A 5,644-nucleotide genomic window follows, 5' to 3' on the forward strand; every position below is an offset into this window, starting at 1 on the left:
ATAAAAAAGACACACATATGTATATATATATACATATATATATATATATATATATATATATATATATATATATATATATATATATATATATATATATATATATATATATATATATATATATAGTTTATAACCACACCCACACACGGCCCAACACAGACTTAGAGACTTGGGGTGCTTTAGTTCCCTCTAGGCTTCACACTCCTCGTCTGCAGCCGCCTCCCCTCTACTCATATGCTCATCACCGGAGGTGTGTTTTGTGTGCCTGTGTGTGTTTGTGTGGTAATTAAAAAAAAAGTAACTGATGAATTTCAACTTATGGCAAACATTTAGCAATAAAACACCACATCTCCTCTGAAGCTGAGTTTTTATGCTCCCAAGTGAGCAATGGCCTCATTTTTATTTTATTTTATTTTTTTCTTTGTATCCCTGCGTGTTACACAATCCCAGAGAGCAGGCTGTACTTCCATGTCAGATTTTTCCCAAAGGTGCATCAGAACAGCGAGATTTCAGATTGATGAAAAGGAACGGATGGCTCTAAGGTGGAGGGGTGGAAGGACAGACCAAGAGATTGACGGATGATGGGGAGATTAAAGTGGGAGGAGACTGGCTGATGTTATCTGCTGGCTATGTTGCACAGAGTGTTGGATCAACATGCAGCTCAGTGTTTTTATCCTTTCATCCTTAGCTCACTTCCTGCCTTAAAGTGACTCTTTTTATGATACATTTTCTTCCTCAATTCTTTTTATACCTTAAATTTATTTTTTGTAAAACATTCTACAGTTCCTGCCACAATATACTTCTCTATCACAGCAATTAGGAAGTTTTTATCTTTGTAAATTCACCTTGTTTGTCTGTCACTGGAAGATATAACGCAGGATTTTGGCTTTAGTGGAGATGTAGTGCTGTGAAAAATAGTTGGCCCTTGCCAATTTCTTCAGATTTGATTTTTTCCTCACGATATAATGTTTTAGACCATCACACTAATTTTAATAGACAAATATAACCTGAATTGATATAAAATGCAGTTTTAAAATGCAGTTTTTATTATTGTTGTGTTAACAAACATTCTGACAACCCCTTAACCTCTCAACAGTTGTATTTATTTCATCTTTATGGAGGAATTTTGACCCAATATTCTTTTCGGAATAGTCTTGATCCAGTACAATTGGAATATTTTCAGAATGAACAAACTGTCTATGGTCATGCTACTCAATCTCCAACAGACTAAATTCAAAAATTTGACAAGGCCACCCTAAAAGCTCCATAATTAGTTTTTTTTTTTAGAAGTTAATTTGTTGATGTGCTTTGGATCAATACCGTGCTGAATATTTTTATACCAGATGTAACAGGAGGCCCAACTTCCAAAAAATTAAAGCTTCGTCTTGCCAGTCCACCTTCCCAAAAGTCTTGGTTACCAGAATTTAAAAAAAAAAAAAAAAAAGTTCTGCTCATTCTTTCTGGTCAGCAGTGATTTTCCTTTAAATGCCAATTGATGCCATTTTGCCCATTCTCTTTCTCTTTCTTACTGTTGAGTCTTGAACATTATATGCAAACGAGGCGAAGGATGCAGACAGTGCTTAGAGGTTGTTCTAAAGAAAAATCAGTGGGTTCATTTGTGACGTCCTGGATGCTCTGATGTAATGCATTTCTCAATTTTGTCAGTGACTTTGGGTTTCTTTGCCTGTTCTTTTTCTTTAGATTGTAGCCTGATACATTGTCCTTGACACCTTCATATCCCTTAAGTTTGTCAGTCATCAGGTAAAGCTAGTTAAACTGAACACAGTTTAAAACAAAAACCTAGACAGTTAGTTAATGATTTAACAAGATGGGTAAAAATACTTTTCACACACCACACAAGTCATCATTTGAATATCGGAGTTTGTATTCACTCAGATCACTCTTTGATGTTAAAGTTGATCTAAAACATTTATCTGCGACGACACTGATCATGTAAATTTGTGTCTGAAGTGTCTTAAACCGCATCACACAAAGAGAGCTGACAGAATGCTGCTGCTGCCCAGAAACTAAAGACATATTCTAGCATGTAGTAGAGGTATTGTATATGCATTTATTAAACTAAATTGTTTCACATTTGCATCTTGTGCATGTGGCTGGGTCATGCAGTGCGCATGTGATAGGGCATGTGTATGTGTTTGCATGATCTCCAGAACTGAACAGATTCATCAGCAGCAGCAGCAGTCTTAATCCTCTCTGCTCCTGAACAAGCCATCTGATTAAAAAAAAGAGGAAGGGGCCGGGGCCCCAGAGCTCTTAGCCCGCCTGTAATGAAGGCAGCAAACAAATCAACCCACACTGGATTTTCCACTTGGTTTAGTCCAAAACAATTGCTTTGGGATAACTTAGATCTCTCCCTGTACAAATTAAGTTCCCTGATTTACACTGCAACAGCAGAGAGGGGAACTCAGACTTTAATGTATGAAATGGAAATATTTTTTAGAGCTACGAAAACTTAAATTGTAACCAAAAGTGACTTATTTTAAAGCTGATTTTCATAATCATAATATCAGTGATGCACCAATCACATCAGTCGACCAGGCATCAAAATCGCTCATTTCCCCTCTCAAGGTCTGACCCAAAATGGGCATAAAAGATCTTATTTTGTCATTACATTCAGTATATGCATCAAAACGGAAATCTGACACCAATCTAGCCTTTAGCTGCATCAACAAACAGCATGTCTTTTGATATTCTTCTTTTTGAGAATAATTTTAAAAATTCTGAAGTAAGAGACATTTATTCAAAACTTGGATTCAAAACTTCTACTTCTATTTCAAAAACTGCATAATGTTTATTTTACACATTCTGCTTAATTGTTTACATAAAGCAATGTTTCCTTTAGTGAGTTTGAATGTGATATAGTCTAAAGATGGAAAACTGGCAACTGGAATCGTTCAGTAAAAGCCTGCTTGGTGGATCTCCACAGAATATTGCATTGTAACAAATATTCAAATTTAACAAAAAGCTTTTACAATCAAGTGAAGTGAGTAGAGTTCTTCAGAAATTTGGTCAAATGTTCTGCACCACAAAGGTGCAGAACTACTTTAATGATGGTAACATATGACATTGTGTGCATAAAAACCATAAAATCAGAAGATTCGGTGGCTAAGTTTAGGGAAGGAGAGGTTAGTACTGTTTAACTTTCAACCACAGTGCAAAATACATAATTTTAAGAACCCCCTGTGGAAGTCTGATTGCTGTTATATAAACATAGATCAAACAGGCTACATATTCAGAGTGTGACCTTTTTTATCAGACAACAATTTTATGCTACTGTGAGTGCCAAAGCAAATCTGAACATATGTTTTGCACTAGACCAGAAAAACATCCAGCTAAAGTCAGACTTGAAGCAGACGCACCTGGCAGCATGAATATAAAACGGTGCACAGTTTTGAATGAACAGGCAAAACTCTCAACCAAAGCTGAAAAATATCCTTCAAAACAAGGTGAAGAGGGTTGTTAAGAAAAGGAATTCTGGGTTACCCTCCAAAACTTCTTTCCCTTCTAACCCGATTACAGATAAGCAGAAGACAATAAAATAATTAACTTTTTTTTCTTTTTTTTTAATTATGCCTTTTTGCCCATTTTCACATTTCGCCCTTATTAAGTGATGCACTTACTTACAGTGCTTTATCAGGGCAACGTTGACCTAAACCCCTTTCAAATTCCTAATGGCGTAATAGGAAACTCACACCACTTTGGTGTAAGTGTGCATAAACGTGTGTGAGTTTGTGTGTCCAATAATCAGTCCAGCTGATTCGGTGTCACTGGAAAAGCCTGCATTATTTAGTATCTCACTACACAGCATGTCACGTTAATTAAACGGCTAAGATAACTCGAGGGCCGTGTTGAGGGGATGGCGGTGACGGAGGCTTGATAAAAAAGGAACAAAGGGGGACCAGAAGAAGGCAAAAAAAGGGGAAAAAAAAAAAAAAAAAAGCACAAAAAGACGACAGTCAAAGCTGGGCACGCACGCTCAGACACAAACCCACACAGAGAATCTGCCGCCAGGTAGTCACCAGATTGTAGTCTGGGTGTCTGTTGTTGCAGGTATTACTGAGAGAGTGAACAGAAAGCCCTTTTTCCGGTGCGGGAGCTTCTGCTGCTGCTGTGGATCACGGTCGGTACTAAGCCATTCACTTGTATTAGGTCCTATCACTCAATTATACTCCGTCTGTCTGCCCAGGCCTGCTGATATCTGTTACACTTATCTCTTAGATAGCTCCTGACAGAACAACGGCTGTCTCAGAGGCTAAGGCTAACATTTCTGCGCAGCACGGAAAAGTGAGAAGGTTAGGAAAATCTATTTTGGCCGTTTTATTTTACCGACAATGAAAGTTATGTTCTGACACAAATTACCCACGCATTAACTTGGATTTTAGAACACGGGAGGTATGAACTCATTTCCTTATGTAAAACTTCGGACTAAATGAGAAGTCAATCTACTGAGAGACGGGGCAGCAAAGTTAACAGATGAGGAGGCAAAAGTGAGGAAAGGCAATTTAGAAGGGGAGCCTGTGATCCAAAAATGGAATGGAAATAAAAAGACAGCGTGGGTGGATGATGAGAGAGAAGAGGGCAGACTACAAAGCGACGGCATAGTACAGCTGGAAGGGATGTTGAGAAAGATAGAGAGAAAGACAAAAGACAGATCCTAAAAAGCATAGCTCAAGGCTAACCGTGTGCTGCGGAAAAGAACAGTGGGAAACCTAATTTGATTCCATATTCCAAAAGCTGAGCCACCAAATGCAATTAGACATGCTAATTAACTTATTCTGTTTGCCCTGTTGAAACGGTGGCAGGCTGGCAGATGCGTCACCAAAGAAGCCAATTTGTGATTGTTGCATCATATAAGCTGGACAAAGAACAAGAAAAGCTAAGTGGGACAAACAAGTCTTCATTACAGATTAGCATTAAATCCAAGTCAGGTTTTCATTTTACATTGCGTGCCACATTTCTTCACTACGCTGAAATGTCCTTACATCTTTTCCAAGTCCCAATCAAAAACTTCCGTGTATGTTTTTTGGGACAGTAATGAGACACAAAGTAGTGCATCAATGTAAAGCGGAATGTGGTGGAAAGAGATACGGATTTCAACGTTTTTTTGTTGTTTTTTTTACAAATGAAAGTTACAGAATTGTGACCTGCTTTTGTATTCAGGTTCCATATACTCCAAAATAAACAAAGTCCACCTGTGTATAGCTGAACTTTAATATATATAGAACTGTTCTGTGAAGGCTTCAAAGGGTTTTTAAAAAAATAAAAAAAAATTTGGGAAAAGTTTTTATTTGCAAAAAAACAACAAAAAAAAAACAACAAAACAATAAAAACATGCTTGTTTAAGTAAGCAAAAGCTGCCTGATAACTCTGGAGCAGCTGCAAAAACACAGGTCACTTGTAGAAATTGTTCAATAGGCCATTAAGAACAAACGGCCAGAAAAAGGTTATGACTGACTGTAAGAAAGTCATGAGATGTAAATTGCAAGCTTTGGTAAAACATGTTGTGGCAGAATCATTCTGTGGGTTTGCTTCTTTTGCGTGTATATATATATATATATATATATATATATATATATATATATATATATATATATATACAAAAAAAAACACTTTTTTTTTTTTTTTT

General features: G+C 37.0%; 1 protein-coding gene across 19 annotated transcripts in view; it reads right to left on the minus strand.

Annotated features, from left to right (window-relative positions):
* ptprdb (protein tyrosine phosphatase receptor type Db) overlaps positions 1-5,644 on the minus strand; it is a 118,285-nt gene that overhangs the window by 84,294 nt on the left and 28,347 nt on the right. The window lies entirely within an intron of this gene.

Source organism: Poecilia latipinna, unplaced genomic scaffold, assembly GCF_001443285.1.
Source record: "Poecilia latipinna isolate Pla-1442-1.1 unplaced genomic scaffold, P_latipinna-1.0 Scaffold650, whole genome shotgun sequence".
NCBI classification, from domain to species: domain Eukaryota; kingdom Metazoa; phylum Chordata; class Actinopteri; order Cyprinodontiformes; family Poeciliidae; genus Poecilia; species Poecilia latipinna.